The following is a 19,531-nucleotide window of genomic DNA, read 5'->3' as shown; positions in this document are numbered from 1 at the left end:
AAAGTTGGGGGACTATAATGGTTGAAGATAAGCATCACGATCTGTACATCAGAGACAGGGATATCGACACTTCACAGTTATCTATGAAGTGTCTACGCTCATGACACAAACTAAAATATTCCATCACAGTTTCGTTATGCAAGCTGTTACAACTGGCAGGTCAGTTTGAGTGAGCTTCACTGTACATGTTTAATATTCTCTATGTTAGCCTGCCAATATTAGTACAAATATGCCACAGCTTATTCATTACATGTCCAATTCCCAGTTGTGATGAAAAATGGTTCCAATATGTATTTTTTGGCTGCAGCTCCAGGAGAAGTGAAAGCGGAGACTTAAGTAATGTGACAGATGATAAAAGAGAGCTGTGCTAATCAACCGCTAGAAGAACTTCATACTCACAAGCAATATCACCCCCCCCTCCTTCTTTCCCCCACCACAGAAATGCCAGTTCATAATGTCCGTTCGTTAATTAATGTGTGTACTGCTCAGGCACACAGTTGTTTTGGTACTGGCATCCATAATGTGAACATCTACAATGAAAACCAAAGGGTGTCAGTACAGTCTCTCTATCTCTTGTGTACTGAAAGTATTAAGCATTTTGTGTCAAGGTGTGTTTCTATAGATAAGTGTCTCGTTTTACGTTTCAAAAACACTCATTTCAGTGTCTGGTCGCCAGTCAGAGATGAGAAATGGCTTCAATCTGGGTTTCATAGCTATAGAAAAGCCCAGAGCAGCAGCAGGAGCATGAACTTCAGAGTAATGTGACATGTCGGAGCACTGCTTAATCAACACACTGACAATATACTGGTGGAAGAGTACCGAGCTCTGCACTTTGAAAGTATATCACCACTCCTCGAGCTGTTCGTTATCCAGTGAGCTGACAGTATGTCCGTATCGGAGTGTTTGTTTGCTTCTCTAATGGTATTTTTTATTTTTTTTTAACTCAGAACTCATTTTCATGTTTTGTATTTAATTGAGTTACAAAGTCAGATATCTTTGTCTCAGCTGTATTATTTTCAAACCATCCCACTGTCATTGTTCAGCTCAGGCTTCTCTTTCCCATGTTCTACCTCTTCCATTGTGGTGTTGCCTTTTTCCCCTCCCTCTCCTTCATTTTAATACACTCTCAATCTTTGTCATTTTACTCCCCGGTTCTCCCCAGTTCTTCTATCTGTCCGCGTCTTTTTGCCTTTGAAGACTGGTTCGCTGACAGATGTGTGTAGAGAATAGCTTCTGACAACTCGGCCAGTCCTCTCATCTGTCATCCTGACCGCCTGAGTATCTGTGCTTGAGTCAGGGACAGACAGAAGTCATTGTTGAACCGCAGTGACCGTACCAGGGGAAACAATTACTTTGTGTCATTTTACTTTTTGTGGGCACCTGCTTCTTTTTATTGGGAATTCAATCAAACATCCATTTATTTAGCCATACTTTGTTTTGTTTGAGTTGACAGGTGATCAAAAGTGACTAGCTGACAATGTATAACATACAAATAACTCGGATAGCAAAAAATAAAGCTCTGACAAAACCGCCGAGGGCTACCGGTCCACAATCAAACAGCAAACAGACAAATTAATGATTAGTCAGCAGGAGAATATAGAGAAACATTTAGATCTAGCGGCTTCCCTTAGGAGTTGGTGGTGACCAAAAACAGAGCTAAAAAAAACTTAACTATAGAGTGCATACCTCTTCCAAGGCCCCACAGTCCCCTTATGAAAACACATTTAAAGCCACCAGAGACAGACTTTCATGTGGATCCACACACCCATCGATATCAGTCCCCTAAATACGGCTGATTGTTTCATGAAGATCCATGCATTATTCCCTGGAAAATCTGTAAAAATCTCAAAAGATGACAAGTTATAGAAAGTGTTTAAGGATTCCTGGATCCAAAATTTAATTTGTGCCTTCCTGGTCCACACCCCATCCTTTCATTAGTTTGGCTGAAATCTGTACAGCAGTTTTTGCATAATCCTGCTTTCAAACGAACAAACTGACAGGTGTGAAAAAATAACCTCCTTGGCAGCAGAAACAAAAAAAATGGAGGTGTGAAAACATTACATCCTTGACAGAGGTAGTAATGGAAACACTTCTCTGAGTTAACGCTTATGATTCCCCGTGTCTGCTGGATGTATAAATAGGCAATTGTTTACTACCGCGTTCACCATGTCATCTTCATTTAAATGATTCATCAGAATATGTTGGGTTATAAATTGACGCAGACTTAAATGATGAAGTGAAATTTATGATAAATAGGGTACTATGTTGTGCAGTGGTCACCACTGTTCTGGGTAAGTATCCATAAGCAACCAGCTTGGGCCTTTCTGTATGCCTTCCATGTGTCTCGCTTGGGTTTGAACCAGTCCAGTGTAAATCAATCAGTGACTCCAACTCTGCGCTTGGGTGTTAATAATGGACTGGGTCTTGGGTGAACTGGGAAAGGCTCCAGCTCCTTGCAATCTTACAAAGGGATCATGGGAAGATGTGACTATAGTAAATGGATGGAGGGATATGGTGAAATACTACAAATGTTCTTGCTCATCCAAACATTGCTAAATAACCACCGCAACGGTGCTAGATTTATGTTAATCCATCTACATAAAGCACTTTTATATAAACAACAAATTTAAAATGGCCACACGTACAACGTGTAATGCCAGGTGTGATTTAGGGGATAATTGTAGTGCTGTCTGTTCTGCATAGTTTGACCTATGTCGATAATAATCAGCAAAATAATAGTCAAGTGTTAAGTACTCCACTGCCAGTTGGGCAGGATCCGCGAATGACATACAGGGTCTAAGGGACTTCCAGACCTCATTTTGAAACCTTTGTGCCAGCTGCACTTCGTGTTGTGAGAAGTTAACAGTCCAGGGAGTGAAGGTCCACTGGGTTCAGTCAGGCTCTCATTATTCTGTAAAGGGCCAGAGGAACTGGCTCTCATTATTCTGCAAAGGGCCAGAGGAACTGAGCGGATGAACTGCATCTTCTCTACGCTGGATAAAAGGGTCAACTTTTCTTCCACAGGCCTGTAATCAAAAGCTCATTTTGTTCTCCCACTAAATTACGCTGTGTTGATCTGCCAACCAGGAATCTGCCGGCGTGTGTGTGTATGATTTCAAGCGTGCCTGCACTTCTGTAAGAACACGTGAGGACCCGCGCTCACTCCTTTCGTTAGCATGTAGATTTGTTTGTTTCCCTTATTTCCAGAATCCAATCTCAAAGACTCATCTCCCATCAGCTATGAATCCGACCCTGAATGAATATAGATGCAGCTTCGCTCTGCAAAGCCACTCTGACATCACAGAAAACTTCAACCGCCATCTCATCGCTCTGAAATTCATATATTTTCAATTGTTTCCGACTCCTCTCTCTTGTTAGTTTAATCAAAGGGTATAAAGGAAAAAAAACGAAAATTGATCCAAGTCTACATGGAGTTTGGCTGACATACAACGGCATAGAATTCATGATAAAGACCTTGCCTCTGAATTACAAAGAATCGTTTTGCTCACGCTTCTACCGTAACCACCATACACCAACTCGCTATACTATTGAAAAAAATAAACTCTGCCAAAAAAGATTTTAGACTTGAATATCATTATCACATCACACCAAATGTTGATACCGCAATGTTTTAGATGACCAGGCAAAGATAAGGTCCAGGTCCAGTGTGTTTACACTGATTTTAAAGGTTTTCCCGATGGAAAAAGACGAGTGGAAGGTGATAACCCAGCTAACTTTAACCTGGTGTTTTAATTCCACTGCTTGTGCAGTGACTTTTCTCACAAATCTCCACCTGATTGTGACTAATTTGGCAATCTGTCTTTGCTTGTCCTGCCCCGTTTTCTTTTTTTCTTCTTCTTCTTCTTGACATTGATATATGTTGCTAGGATTAATTACAGACGCCAGTGTATGATGTGATTGATCAAGCACTGTCCATTGTGGAGCTGAATTAGACATCTCCTGACACATCTCACTTGTTATCAGATCAGCCAGAAGAGGCTACTTCAGTCATTCCATATTGGAGGCAAATAGAATTACAGTACAGGATTGAAGACAGGATAGTCAAAATCAAGCTGCGTCCCTCAATTCCCTCAATGCAACTCCCTTTATTCCTACTTTACCACGAGACCATCCTTCTCTCTGTATTAAGCCTTAAACAATGAATTATATAATGGGAAGGGTATTTGTCCTTAATAACAGTATGATGTTGGTTTTAATTAAATGCACAGTCCCTCACAGGGACAGACCGAGGCGTGATTACTTTATTTAGTCTGTTTATCCATTAATAGGCAAAATTGAATTTATGTTCATTAGGACCAGCTAATGAGAAAGCCCTGCTGTGTGTGCGCAGGTGCCTCTTTTGCTCATGTGTGTGAGTATGTGCGTGTAGGCAGGTCTTTTGTTCAATGTGTGTATTTGAAAAAGTGTCTAAATTAGTGTTTGTACAAATGTACAGGCATTTGTATGAGTCTTTGTTTGCCATTGCTTGGGTATGTGTTATCGAACACATGCACAATATGGGTTTGGACACACATATTGCTGCGCATGATTATGCATGCATGTGTGCCTCTCTCCCATTCAGCAATTTGCAGTGAATAGTGTCCTTGGAGGTACCAAGCAAATCTTGAATACATTATTCAGTCTAATCATCATTAGAGTCATGCTGATGGCAAACAATAGGCATTCACACAGGAGTATAATATGTCCATGTGATTGTGCTCTCAGGTCCTGAAAATGTGAATGAATTAAAAACTGTATTCAACCGAATGTGCTCGGCAATCTCCCCTGCAAAAACAGAAACATTATGCAGTAATTTGTCGAGACAGCTGTGAGCACATCAACAGACAAATTGAATCCTCATTACTGTTAAACCATTACTTACCAATAATGGGATTTTCGACATGTGATGGGACATGTAGATAAATAAAACGTGCGTGACTGTGGAGTGAATGGTTAACTTTTCACTATCAGAACAATGATGTCTGTTTTTCACTGCTTCATAACAGTGTGTACAGCAGGGCCATGGAAGCATGAACGACATTGACTGTGACCGGATGCTGAACTGCACCTTTGAAATATGAGTCACTCACCCTTTCCTTACCGACCTTTAGTACTGGGCCTGATCCTAGAAACTTATATAAACAGACTATATTTTTTTAGAATGGGCTCAAATCAGCCAATCTGTTTGGGATGTATACGTCACATACAATTAGCCCATCGTCCCCTTGCTGTTTGTTACCACCTACAGGAACCTTCAGTGTGTCAGTGTATTACAGCTAATACACCTGAACAGTGCTCTCATTTAAATAGCAGCTGTTTTACGAGGTTTTCAGTCCACTAATCTCATTTAGGATTAAAAGTCTCTCAGCTTATTTTTTTTTTTACACCTGTGGTTGCACTTTGTGTACGCAGCATGCAATTCAATTACAAAACAAAAGTATACGTTTCCTAAAAAAGCATGTAAAGTACATATAGCAAAAAATTCCTTGACTTTCTATATGCAGCTTTTATCTAAATAATATAGCATTACTTTGCAGGTCTAGTCATTCCTCTGACAGTCTAAGGAGTGACTACAAACCTTGAGTTTGTTTAATTAATAAACTATATAAGAGAAAACCTATTGGAGTCAAGATTTTAATAACCAGAAAGCCTCCGTCTGCAGTAGAACAAAATTGACACTCTCCCTCTATGAAACAGATTTGCTCCGTTCCCAAATGTTTGAGGAACGAAGCTGAGTTCAAATGTGCGACGCTGCATTGCTCTGTATTTATTCTAATCCAAGAGGAAACGCATCTGTCCCTAAATTAAAATGTTCACTTCCTGCTGCCAAGTAAATGGGAATATACCACCATGGGGAAAAAACACTGTTACATAAGTGAATACACCACAGCTTGAATAAATCAACACTGAACATGATGTGTGACCGGTCAGTTTGTTGTTCCTGAAGGGAGGTGAATTGCTAGTGTGTTTATCCCAAAGGGAGGCTATTCTATGATTCCCGATAGAGAGAGAGGTAGAGAGAGGGAGAGTGGGAGGGAGAGCAGATGGTGAACATTTGCCAGATGTGGTGGCAAAGGGATAATGAAAGCCACTGCAAAATAACAGAACAAGGGATGAATAACAATAGACCACAATAATAATAATGAAAAAAATATTTTTATCCGTCCAGCGTGTGTCCCGGCTGTCGCCTAATGTCACGGATGGCTCCAGCCAATGGATAGATGGAAAATAACACTAAAGTTATGAGAATTTTTTTTTTTAAATAATACACTACATGAAATGATCCTCCAGTGACCTGCCCCCAAATATTTTTGCCTTTTAACTGGTACAGATTAAATACATTAATGAGGTTAATGCCTTGTCCATATTCTCCATCACCATTCATCAGTGCGGACTTGTCCCTAATCGTTCCCAATGTAAAGCCTCCAGGGAAAATGAAATGCAGACACTCTGTCAGAGGAAGCGAGAATCACTGAGTGAGGAGGAACACAAGAGAATACGTGACAGGTACAGTTCGGCGATGATGCACAAGTCGTTCCCAGAGGAAATTCCCGGCTCTATTTCACCGCTGATGCCTTGTCACTCCAAAAACCACCACCTGCTACCTGCGAACCACTGAACTCTTAAATACTGTGAGTGTGAGGAAGCGGGCACGACCATGTCGCATTTACATATGATGTTAGTATAGCAGGTGCTTTCCCTTCTCTTTACTGCCACATACTGAATGTAGGTAAACATGTAGCTTTTTATGCATAAGGCTTGATTTCTCAGGCTAGAGAGCAACTGAAAATGTTCTGTGACTCTCTGAGATGTTATATCCGTTTCATTTTAGCTGGCAGCTGCTGGATGAGAGCAAAGACTTTGCCGTGGCCTCCAGAATCAGTTGTCAGTGAACACTCTGCCGTCAGCAGTGCCACACTGATGTAGAGACGGCAGATAGCTGCGTTCAGAGTAAACTTACTTTGCTTTTCATTGACAAGGTCCTTTACATACCGGTATGAATTGGATGGTGAACCCATCTGAACTCAATTTACTCATCTTTTGAAGCTATCATATGTGAAACATATTGATAGTGTGGTATGGTTGGGTGTTTGGAGGCTGCTTTTTCTTAACTTATTCATAGCCGAGTGATTTGTTAGTGATAGTGATTTGTTATTCTATTGGGGTGATGTTTTCCATATTTATTTATCTATATACAGATAAAAGGTACAGATTTCAAAGCTTTTCGAATCATGTCAATAAAAATGTTTACTTGCGTTGGAAAAAAATTGCAAATTATTTGAGAAACAATTTGGTTTAACTTCTATTAAACCCATGCAGTGACTGTTCAAATAGTTTCCCAGGATATATTATCAATGAAAACATTGCTTTACTCAGGAATTTAGTCATTTTACGGATCCTGTGTAAAAAGCCTTTATCTCTGAAAAGAATATGTTGAAAGTAAGTTTTCAGTGTCATTATTTGAGCCACTTTGAGCCATTCATGAGCTCACTAGTTGGTAATTTATCTATCGAGGCCAGAGAAAACCCTCTCTTGTATTCCAATTCAAGCACTGGTTATTGCAAATGAAGCTGTAGCATCACAGTGTAGGTGAGTGAGATTAAACCAACAAGTCAATTGTCAAATTAAATTCTATCACTTGGTTCCAGTCAGCAGCCATGGCCTCCAGTGAATCCTTACTTTCCCTATTTCTTCTGGTTTCCCCAGTCTCTAACGGTTGCACACCACAACTGGAAGAACGAACAACTGGCAGGGAGCTCAAACTCCCGGAGGACCTAAGATGTCAGCCAGATAGAACCAGGATTGAATAAGCCTTTGTTCTTCACAACGGGCTCCACTGCATCACGTAGCGAGGCTTTGATTGCCCTGCGGGCCATTAGGTAGTGGAAAACAGGGCAGGTAGGACAAAGAGTTGCCCTCACCTTGAATGAATTCACCTTACTCATCTAGTTAACAAGGATTGGATCAATCTTGAGGCCTTTATATCTCAAAAACAAAGCACTACCACCACAGTCCATTGTAGATAAGGAGCTTGATCCACTTTTACCGCTTACTTGGATTCTGTTATGGGAGATTCTGTTATGGGCTCAATAGAAAATAAACTTGATTCATGAATGTCTTTCGCAGCTTCTATGGCTACAGTACTGTTCAAAAATTTGACCCCATTAAATGTCCTCATGGTGAGAGAGGGATGTGCGATCTGGTCAACTATATACAATAGGAGAAGACCATCTGTTTCACCATTTAAAATGGATTACTGTGTACCAAAGAAATGAGTCATGAGTCAAAGAATTGGAGAACTGAGGTAACTCAAAAACAAACTCTCTTGACAAAATGTAATAAATCAAAACTTAATTAATCTAACTATTTTAAATGCATGATTTAGATTTTAAACATATCTACATAAAAGATTTCAAATCCTTTTTTTTTTCTCTCAACAGGTTATTACTGCTCTCTGCCAGGCCAGTGGAGGCCTGTGAAACAACTGCGATTGAAGATAAACTGTATAATAGAGGTATGGCGCCATTTAATGAATCAAGTGTATAAATCTAGCTATATAATCTAAAACAATCACTTGAATAACAGTGCCAAAATGGCTCTATAAAAGAATAATCACGATCATCAAGGGAATAAATGCCCTTGTGGGTTTTATCACAATGTGACACAGCTTATCTGAGGTATTTGTCTGGGTAAACACGTGTCTTGTAATAAGTATAAGAGGCGTTACGCTACGTGATCCCCAAAATGTCATGCAGGCGGTCATGCAGCACTAATCATCACTGTTTTATCATCTCGATTAGCTCTGAAGTGTAATTGACTGAATGCCTGCACCACATGTTGTTCAGAGCTCATTCCTTTTAGCGAGCGAAAACATCAAAGAATAAATTCCATATTAGCTTATATCTTTTTTACGTTACACGTATTATCTAAGTTGTCCTTAAACAGTCTGGTACAAATTGAAACTAATGCTAAGAGGACAAGATGAGACAAAGAGGGGGACAGACACAAACAAGGGAGTCGCTCCGATCCGGAGGGTCCTGTGCACGTTGACCTCAACTCATCAGAATCAACGGGAAGAAGCAGACATGAAATGACAGCCTCGGGGAACATTTCCCAGCTCTAGTGTGGAGAAAAACCCTGAGATGCGGCTGATTGATGATTGTCCCGCAGTTCTCAACTGAGAAAGACATGGATTAAAGCCTTTCATTGAATCCTTTTGTTGTTGACATTCAGAATAATAAATTGGCATGTTAAAGATTAGAGTTTGTCTTTTGAAGTGACTAAAAAAAAAGATATTTCATGATCACAGGGAGATTAATTAGTTGCTGCCATCTTACGAAATCCTTGTTAAGGGGAGCCTCTGATATATTAATTGGTGTGGTAGAAGTCTATTAAATCATCAGTTTTACACTGTCAGTCACTGTGTAAACTGGTTTGCCCACATCCCTGGGAATAATACGCCATCAATGGAATTTTCTAATATCACCTTTGCTGTGTAATATGCAAAGCCATTGTTTGCGGGATGAAAGCTATATTGCTCAATAAATTTGTAGACCTATTGAACTCTGTCAGACAACTTTATTAACATGATTAATAAGGCTTTTGTTTTACTCTGAAAAATAACAATGACTCACCGCATAAGCCTGTAGCTGTTATACATTGGGGTGTGGGTAGCTCTGTGTACATCAATGGATAGTGTGCTTGGCTTTCACACCACCAGGGTTAAGGTGGATGGTAATGGTGCACATGCTGTCAAAAAGTTTTGAAATTGAGGTTAAAAAAATTGCATGGATCGATATCAACAGCAAAACAAATAGGTTATACAAAGGCTCACGCCAATAGTGAAACCCTTTACAAAGCAGCCTGCATCACATTAGCATCTGCAAAATGTCATGTGATTGATTGCGGTCGTCTCTTTTAAAATAAATATTTCACATGACTAATTATTTCATTCTTGTTGAAGGCATCATTTAGCTTTTTTGCCCCCCTTGAGTGTTTTCGTCATCATTTGGTTGTCAGGCAACCAGCAGAGACCAGAGGGAGTCACAGCTCGAGGCCAAGGAACACGTAACTCCCTGTAAATTCACATTGTGTTAAGTGCATAGATCACAGAATGTATTCATAATGTGTTTGATTTGATTTATGATCCTTAAAAAAAATCTATTTAACTTTGGACAGAGCCAGGGTAGCTGATTTCACCTTTTTCCAGTCTGTAAATTAAGCTAAAATATATGCTAATCTGAACTAAGAGAGTTATCTCTTGGCTAAAGCTTCATGCTAAACAAGCAGACACGAGAGTGGTATTGATTTTCTCATCCAGCTCTTGGAAAAAGAGCGAACAAGTATATTTCCAACAAATGGCCTCTAAATGTTAATTCCCCCCTCAGCTCATTTAGCTGTTTCTCTTTGCTGTTATTATTTCTATTCTCTCGCCTCTGTGTCTTTGTTTTTCTTCCTTGATAATCTCCATTTAATTTTTATAAACAAAAATATAAGGAAGATTGTCTGACCCGACCCAAGGTGATCATCTCTCTTCCCCTGAGGGCAAACTTAAAATGCTGAAAATCAAAGAAAATAACATTTTTTTCCCTTTCAGAAACAAAGGGGAAAAGAAAATGAGATACAATAGAAAAGTAAGATACCTTCATTATGCAACTAACCTCAAGGCAGAGCTGAATGTATAATGTATTGAAACTTTCTTTAAATTCTTTAAATCATTTTTTGTGGGTCAGCTTTCTTTGTTGGGGAGGGAAAAATGAAAAGCAAAAAATTCCATATTAAGTCATGTGAACATTTTGATTTCACATGTAATTCATAAGAATATCAATAAGTTTACAGAAATGTGTGATTTAAAGCTAATGAACAGAACCCATCTTTGCTGCAGCATTGGTGATCATCCTACTTTATGAAGCCATTAGATGTGGTCTGTTGATACACATCTATTTTCATATGCCAACATTACTTACAGATATCAATTTGTTAATATTCCCCTCTCCTTCAAGTTGCCTCAGTGGTAACTAAGGCCCACCTGTTTCTGTGATAAAGATTGGATTAGGGTTGTGGGTGGCACTCGGTGAAGATGCGGACGTTTTTCTTTTGGCAACAGTGTGAAACAGAACAGACTGTGTTCATCCTGAACGTCCAACCTCATTTAAACAGCCATTTATCACCCGGACTCTCAGTTTGTGTAACTGGAAAGGACCTGTAAGTATCATTTGGATCATACTTGAGGCGGACTTATTGTTTTTGTGTGAACGTTTTTAACTCGTTACATATATATATATATGTGTGGGCGTGGATAGACAGTGTGAATGATGTAGTAGAGATGTGCTTGTGTGTTCTCCCACTCCCTTAACTCAGAAATAAGCCAATCTAATTAGACATCTGAGAGTACTGACCTCAGTCAGAAGCAGTTATGTGTGTGTGTGTGTGTCGCTAAACTATTTCACATAGTCCACCTTAACCCACTAAAATAGAACCAATACTGTGACACAAATCCATAATGCTCTGTCTGTCTGTCCCGCTCATCTAATGCGCTTCAAACTTGGCAGGTGTATTTCTGAGAACCCTGGAAAGAGGAAAGTTTCAACTGTGTTTTAGATGAGAGGTTGATGAGACCCCAACCCTAACCCCAATTATAGGGTGGCGTCACAGAATGATCCTTAGCGATTTTGTAAATAGCACACATCACCCCCATCAGGCAATTATTTCCTAACAATTCCACGAAACAACACACACATTTTAACAAGCAGACACAGTCACTAGTCGCATATATATATTTATATGTATATATATATATGAAAACATTGCATGTCCTCAATGTCCCGTTCAAAACGCTAATTACTTTTCTTCCATTTGCTGCTAACTGACGGCCACAACAACATTACTGGAGGAGATTAGCCATCACCTGACCACAGTCCCACCCGCCCTTGGCTCCTGCAATGGCTTATAAAAAACCCAGCATAATTTGCCCATTAATGAAAAGGTTGCAGACTATAAGATTATGCGGGAAGGCTTTCTGCTGCAGCGGTAACATACCGCAGGTCTTTCGGCAGAAGGAGCCTGCAGAGTAGCAGCAAAAGAGTAGGAAGAAGAGAGAGAAGTTCCAGGACACCCATGGCATTTTATTCATGGATGATTTTTTTTTTCATGTAGAGTCTTTACATTTGTAATGTCAGTTGACTCCTTAATCATATCAGTGGTGCAATTTTACCTTATGTTTCATCAGTGTGCTGATTATCTGAGGCCTTAACTTTATGGTCACTCACTCACTCAGCTTTACACTTCACCTACCTACCCTGTGCAGTGGCTAAAGAAGTAGATGGAAGTTGGCCTGAGGGGGGTTTCATTCCCTGTTCATTTCCCCTCATGCCTGGTTAAACATGATGTATTCAGCCTGTCATGTCTACCTGTCCCCATGGAATCAATGGGCCAAGGACACAAATGCACAGTCGTAGCCATGGAAGAAGCTTGCCATTCTGCATCCAGCACATATTATACATACTACTGCAGGGTCTAGGGGAGACAATGTCCTCTTCATACAGGTGGTGGCCTGCAGGGTTCACTCTCTGAGGAGACACTCTATAATCGCTTACATACGAGTTATTGAAATTCACGACAACTTACTGTCTTGTCGTACGTGAATGTCGTAGGAGTCTGAGTGCAAACGTGCCCGAGTGTGCATATGCTTCAAATTCAGGCTTGTGTGAGTGTTGTTCTGTAGATATGACGGGATCTCTGGGGGTTTTATTCAACCCCCGTCTCCATCCTTTCCTCTCTCCCACTCTTGTCTCGGTATCTGTGATCACAATGAGCCTGTGTTTTGGCTCATCTCTTGCTCCTGATAACAGCTAATGAGGAATCACAGTGTCAGTCTCTCTGCCTGCCCGTCAGAACTGATCCGATGAATATATAACGGAATTCTGACACAATATGAAGGGTGTGAGCATTGGGGAGTGGACCCCACCTAGGATGCTGAGAAACCCTCAACTCTGTTTCCATAAACATGTCTGTTTGTGCATCTCGGTGTGTGTAACAGACCTGTGTGCACTCATGAACTCCCCACTTGAATTGAATTGTGTATGGCAGTGTATAGAATGCATACAACTAAATTATTCTTTTATCTGCTTTGAACCAATGACAGCACGTCAAACCGTGACTCAAGAGCTCAAATTAATTTAAACTCAAATCATGACAGAACACCACCGGTGTTTCAACAGTCTAATTTCTCTATCTTTTCTGTCATGAAACAGATTAACATTTGAATTTGTCAACACCTGGGCACTTCACAACAAGTGGTGACTGGGGAGCATTTGCTGCACTGAAATAAGACAAGTGCCAGAGGCAAAATGTCATTTCCTTGGCAATGGACACTGTGGCGTGTCTTAAAGGTTTCACGATTTGGGAAATCCACTTATTGCTGAGCGTTAGATGAGGAGGTCTATATCTCGGATCTGTTCATTAAATATGAAAGCCAAGTCTGGCAGTTTTCCTCGCTTCCAGCCTTTATGCTAATCTGAGCTAAATGTCATATAATAATGGGCAGATAGGATTGATGTCAATCTTCAAATTGATAAAAAAGTTCCCTTCTCTCTCTGTTATTTCTGCCTAATTTGACACTATACGGTGAATACATGATAGTGAGGGGCATCTATGAAAAGTCTGGCCCAAGAATTGCATGGACACGTGGTATGATTTAGCCCACTGACTCCCTGATATCTGAGGTGTTTGAAATGGAGCGTGCAGTGAGCCAAGCTCCCGCAGGTTTGGGAGAGTAGTCCGAGCTGAAAGATCAGATAGCCATATGGCGGACCTGATGCTATTTTGCTCTTTCTCCATCAACTTCCTACAACGCAAAGCAAAATGTCCAATGATGAGACAGACTTCTGTGAACGGTCACAGTCGTCGTCTCACATCGTCGTCATCAAAGGAAACTTTATCGGACTGAATATTCTCAACGTAAACACACAGCTGACCAAAAAAAGCAGTATTTACAATTCAAATCAGGATCCCAAGTACTCACTCAGTGTAACAAAGCTCATAGCGTTCGGTTGAGTTTAGTTAGTGAACTGTTGACTGAGCTGCTTCTAGCTAGCAGATGCCCTGACTATATATTAAGTCTAATTGTACAACTTGGCCTATGATTTGCTCAGCTATTGCTTTTTCTTTTTAAGTCCAATGTATTACATGTGGATATATTCATAGTTTTTGTTTAGGGATGTCGGCACCATCTTGTGATCATCTCGTCACAGTCTTGGAATATAACCACCATATTTGGGTTTCTTTACGAAGTAACACTAACATGATCTTAATTAGCAGATATTTTGTCGGCTTCTGTCGCAGAACTTAAGCTTTTTAAACCATACATTACTCTGAGCACTTTAAGGATTTACACACTGTGTGCCGACTCCAAATTGGGTTTAACAAATCATTCTTAACCTTAAAAAAAGCAGTTGACAAAACAGTGTTCAAAATGATTTAAAAAAATGACCATCTACAGTTCCATCAGAACCATATGACAATATGCAGTGAGAAGACCTTAACTTTGATATTGACCTAAACTGTCTAATGTAAACATTCATCAGAGTTTGCGGACTCCCTCGTGTTTTATGCCCCATTGGACTTTATAGTAATGGTGTTGGCATATTCCCATATCTCAGCAATTACTTTTGTTGTTATGATACAATCAAGTTGTAATAAAATGGAATTATTCCTTAATTTTGCCAATCGCATTCACCCCTTCCCCTGCATTACTCAAGCTGTAGCTTCTGTGATCCCCACATTCGATTCTGTGATAGTAAATGACAAGGACATGTGATGGATGCTGGAAACCCCACATGTACCCAGATGGCCTTTTTGTATCTGTGGGCTACTTCAGTGGCTGCAACTATAAACATTTATAACATCTGCTAAGTGATGGATTTGAGTCCATCTGTCTAATCACCCATTTCTAGATTTTTTTTCCTGATCTGCATGAATTTGAGATATGATAATCTGTCAGTAGTCGTAACTTCATACATACATACATACATACAAACAATTTGCAGACAGTATGGACTGTTCAGATTCTGTCCGTGGAATTATATGTTATCCCAATAAACCACATCCCCTCCTTCATACAGTATAGATTACTTTATTCAGCCATGGTAGACCAAGCTGTGCTTATTTATTATTTATACACTGCACAACAGTGCACATTCTGTTCAACATCCAGTAAAATACACAAATCCACGGCTGGTGGTCGCCTGGTGAAAACTATTTGAGTGGTCTTATTTTTCCATGTCACAGCAGAAGGGTAATTCTTCTTACATTACTGATGCTTGGCTCTGAAATGAAGCACAAACGTACCTGAGATCATTTGTGACACTGGTATATACGATGGATTCTGAGAGTTCTAGAATGAAAGTTGTAATATTAAAAGAAGAAGGTCATTGACAAGAAAGTCACAATATTGCAACAATAAAGTTGTAATTTAATAAAAAAAAGAAAATCCCTAGTATTTAGAGAATGAGGCAATTTAATCAAAGTTGATCACTGAAAGCTGATATTTCCCTACTAAAATGTCACGGATCATAAAATCACAACTTCTAGTTTTATTATTATTTATTCTTTTTTAATAGATCAATTTAGATTTTTTGTCACATTTAAGTGCCACTGTCACTCCGCTGTGACAGTTGGCTGAAGTGTTTTGTGATTTAATAAAAATGCATTATTATTGTTGTGGTTTATCTTTTCACCTGAGTTTGTACCTGTGAAATATGCCTGAGTGCTCCTCTCTTTGCCTGTACCACACATCATCCAGCCACTCCATTCACAACAACGTCATGCCCTCCTGCACACCAATACTTCACATGTTAGGGACCATATGGACATGCACACACACACACACACACACACACACACACACACACACACGTGGCTGGGTAACAAGACAGTTTGATATGTGCCAGCAGGTTTTGCTGACCAGTGGGGGTTTCGAACTGACGTTAGGAGAAATCCCACAGTCATTTAACTCTTCGTCTGGCTGTTTTCACAGCAGCTCTCTGTAGACTGCTTAACACAAGCTGGGCTGTCAGGGGCTGTCAGAAGGGAGAGAGCGAACATACCTCTGCATATGTCTACGTATATAGCCGCCACTTGACTGTTCATGTACGTACTATGTCTGCATCAACCTTGTTTGTACTTACAGTGCTGTGTGAGTGTGTGAGTGTGTGTGTGTGTGTGTGTGTGTGTGTGTGTGTGTGTGTGTGCGTGCAGGGAGCAGGAGTGTGCCTCTTAATGAGCTTTGTGGCCAAGGGTAAAGAAGAGCCTTAAGCATAGCAAATCCCTCTTGAGACACACACGGACACTGGGCATGTTTGTGAAGGAAAGACTCAGAACACGTCATAACCCCCCCCATATAATTAAGAAAGTAACTGATTAAGAAAGATATGTTCATTCAATCAAACTTTGTTTTGTTCCAGGTTCAATCAGTCAGGAGGCGGCACATATTACAATTGTTGGACTGAGTAAGATTTAGTCGCCAGTATTCAGAGCCAGTATTATGGTGAGTGTTAACATTGTGTGCGTGTGTGTGTGTGCGTGCGTGTATTTCCTTTTCCTTGCAAATTGCACATAAACTGGCGTTGACAACTGTTTTTCATGGATCTCAATTTCTGTCTTCGTACGGGAACACGGTCTGTGTATGTTGGTTCAAATAGTTACTCTCTGTGCAGTATCTTCTCTTAGTAGGTCTGTTCATAACTTACATGAGGTAAATGGATGAGAAAGTTTGACATGAGACTGTTTTATTTCATGTCATGTCCATGTGTGTTTCTGTATCTGGTGGCTTGTATAATGGCCTGTGTGTGAGTGAATGTGTCAAATGTCCTTTTGGTGAATCATGTTCGCCTTGATCGCCAGGGCCATGTGCCAATGTGCCTGGGTACATTACACTGCACCCAAACAGACTCGACCAGCAAAAGCCAAGAACTGTGTGCGACTGCATGTGTGGATGATCACAGAGGGATCACTGAGAGGTTGACATTTCTTGGAGGAAAAGAGCCAAGTTCAGCTGTCTGGCTGATCTAATTGATACACTGCCAAGGAACCTGTCACTGCGCTGTGTCAACTAAGTTGCTCAGAGAAAAATGGAGGGTCAGAGGACGGGATATATCAGATTTATGGTCATTCCGGGCAGTTTCATTTCAACGACGGAAAGAAATTAAGACAAGAAGAGAGGATATGTCAACCGATATGAAGAGAGAGAAGAAGAAAAGACAGAAAACCAATGGAAAGAGAGAACATATAGACTTATAATATGCATAAAAAAAGCTAAATTGATGCAAGACCGAAAGAATAAGATTGTTTCAACAGGAAAGGATCGTGGTGCAAAGGGGATAGAAAAGCAAACCAGACGCTTGAGCAAGATAAAGAGAGAATGCAAATAAAGAAACCATAAAAAGTAAATCATTTAGCAAAGCCACCTGCCAGTGGAAACCACAGGAGGGGTGAGAGTCTTACATTCAACAGCTCAGGACTTAAAAATGAGATTTTCAAAGAAAGAAAAACACCAGGAGAGAGGACGGATTCGTCTGAGAAATTAATGTCTTGCTCTTAATAAGATTTAATATGCTTGTCTGCCCGTTGCTGTGAGAGCTTAGTGATGCACCAAACATTCTGTATATCCCCTATTGTCAGTGAGCTCGGAAATACACCTCTTACCTGGCTCTGTTACACTGTAATGAGAAGTGTATTTTGCCTGATATCGCACTGGCTCACAATGCCCTTTGTTACTGTCTGCATTGTGATTTTCCAATGGGGAATGAATGCATCTGCGTGAGTTAAGGAATTGGGATGTGGAGAGCAAGGGGGGAAGGAGGAAAGACGGAACAGCAAGATGAAAAGATTAATGAGCATTTGAGAGCCAGTATGAATTTATGAAAGGAAAAAAGGAGAGAAAAAAATCAAAGCTGGTAAAATTTGTAACCTGGAAACAACCGATGCCCTAAGGGCCATCTGTTTACACTGAGGCAAGGTTACCTGGGGCAAGGACTGTGATTTAAGAATTCAAACGCTTTGTGCAGATATTTTTTTTTCATATGTTTGATATTGCATATACATCATACAATAATCTCCTCCATCCCGCTCTTTCCCGTCCCCTTATTCCCAGTTGTATCATGTTAGATAGGTGATAAATGGGAAATGTCATTTTGCGAAATAAATGTGACTGTGCCCCTGGAGGTTTGCTCCTGTATTAATCCTTGTCGGACACAAATGACATTCTTGTATTTCACCACAGTGGTCAGAGGTCACGAGTGGTCAGACCTCCTGGTGAAAGAATAGTTTTTTACAGCCAGGCCGTACCTAGAACGCCTATGTCAGACTAATTGCTGACATCAGTGTACAAGCATTAATACTTTCTGATTAAAATCTATTCAGAAAGTTTCCCTCTCAGTCAACTATTCTTGACTGCCTATAAAGATGCATACAATAGTGTAGGAAAAATTCAAAGCAAAAGCCCTGCATTAAAAAGTTTCACTTAACCAGTTCTTTAGTATTATTAAAAGTGTACAGCAGCATGAAATGTAAATACTCAATCTGAAGTGCAGTGTTTGTTTTGCACTTCACAAATATTCTGCCGCTAATACAAAAGAGCAAAAAGAAACGAGACAAGACATGAACTTTCAGGAAAAAGAGATTACTTCACAGAATAGGAAGCAACGGGACCTGACGCCGAGGAGGCCTTGGGGTAAAAATAAATGAAATGAAAATCCCCAGGACTGTGTTGTCCAAACAAAATGTGTTAAGGCTGCAGGACATTGATAAATATTATCCCTGCAATACCTTCTGCAAAAATATCCTGTTAAAGTGGGCAAGGAGGGCCCACTCCTACCTGGGGGCTCTAGACACTGACTCATTTGGAAATGGCAGATTCTGGATGCAGTCGATTGAACGCTATTAATATAAATCCAGATCTGTGTCGTATGATGATTTTACAATTTCTGCAAACAGAGGACGGTTGATGGCAGTGGAGTTTGAAATACATGAAATTGAAGTTGATAATCTGCTAATGTTAAACGTCTACTGAAAGATGCCAGGGATACGGCGGGGAAGGGGAGGAAACCTGAACCAACCAGTCATCACACTGAAGAGATAAAAAAACTCATCAGATTGTAAAAGCACTTAGCACACAAACACAAACACACACACGCACACGCACACGCACACGCCCGTAAGTGGCCCAATCAACTTCAGACTGGGGAAACAATCCGAAGGAGCATTATTTGCCTCTTGACTCAGCATTTCTTTACTCAAAGAAAAGCAGGGAGACAAATGGTCACAACAAAAGCCTGTTATTGATCTGATGCCTGCTGAATCAAATGCATACAGAGGGCAGCAGAAACCAATTTGCAGAGCGGACAAAGATTTTCCAGTTAGGCCGACTCTGACTGCTTTCTAAAAAAAACCAAAAAACTGATTCAATCAAAAATATTCTTGCAAATACTGATGCTATTGTAAGAATGTTGAATGTCTTACTATCTGTGCACAT

At 40.2% G+C, this 19,531-nt stretch overlaps 1 protein-coding gene across 1 annotated transcript in view; it reads right to left on the bottom strand.

Moving 5' to 3' along the window:
* The window catches only part of grm8a (glutamate receptor, metabotropic 8a), a 350,909-nt gene that overhangs the window by 82,822 nt on the left and 248,556 nt on the right, over positions 1-19,531 (bottom strand). The window lies entirely within an intron of this gene.

Source organism: Scophthalmus maximus, chromosome 12 (genome assembly GCF_022379125.1).
Source record: "Scophthalmus maximus strain ysfricsl-2021 chromosome 12, ASM2237912v1, whole genome shotgun sequence".
Lineage (NCBI taxonomy): Eukaryota > Metazoa > Chordata > Actinopteri > Pleuronectiformes > Scophthalmidae > Scophthalmus > Scophthalmus maximus.
The sequence above is the reverse complement of the archived record's forward strand: the minus strand, read 5'-3'. Positions and strand labels throughout refer to the sequence as shown.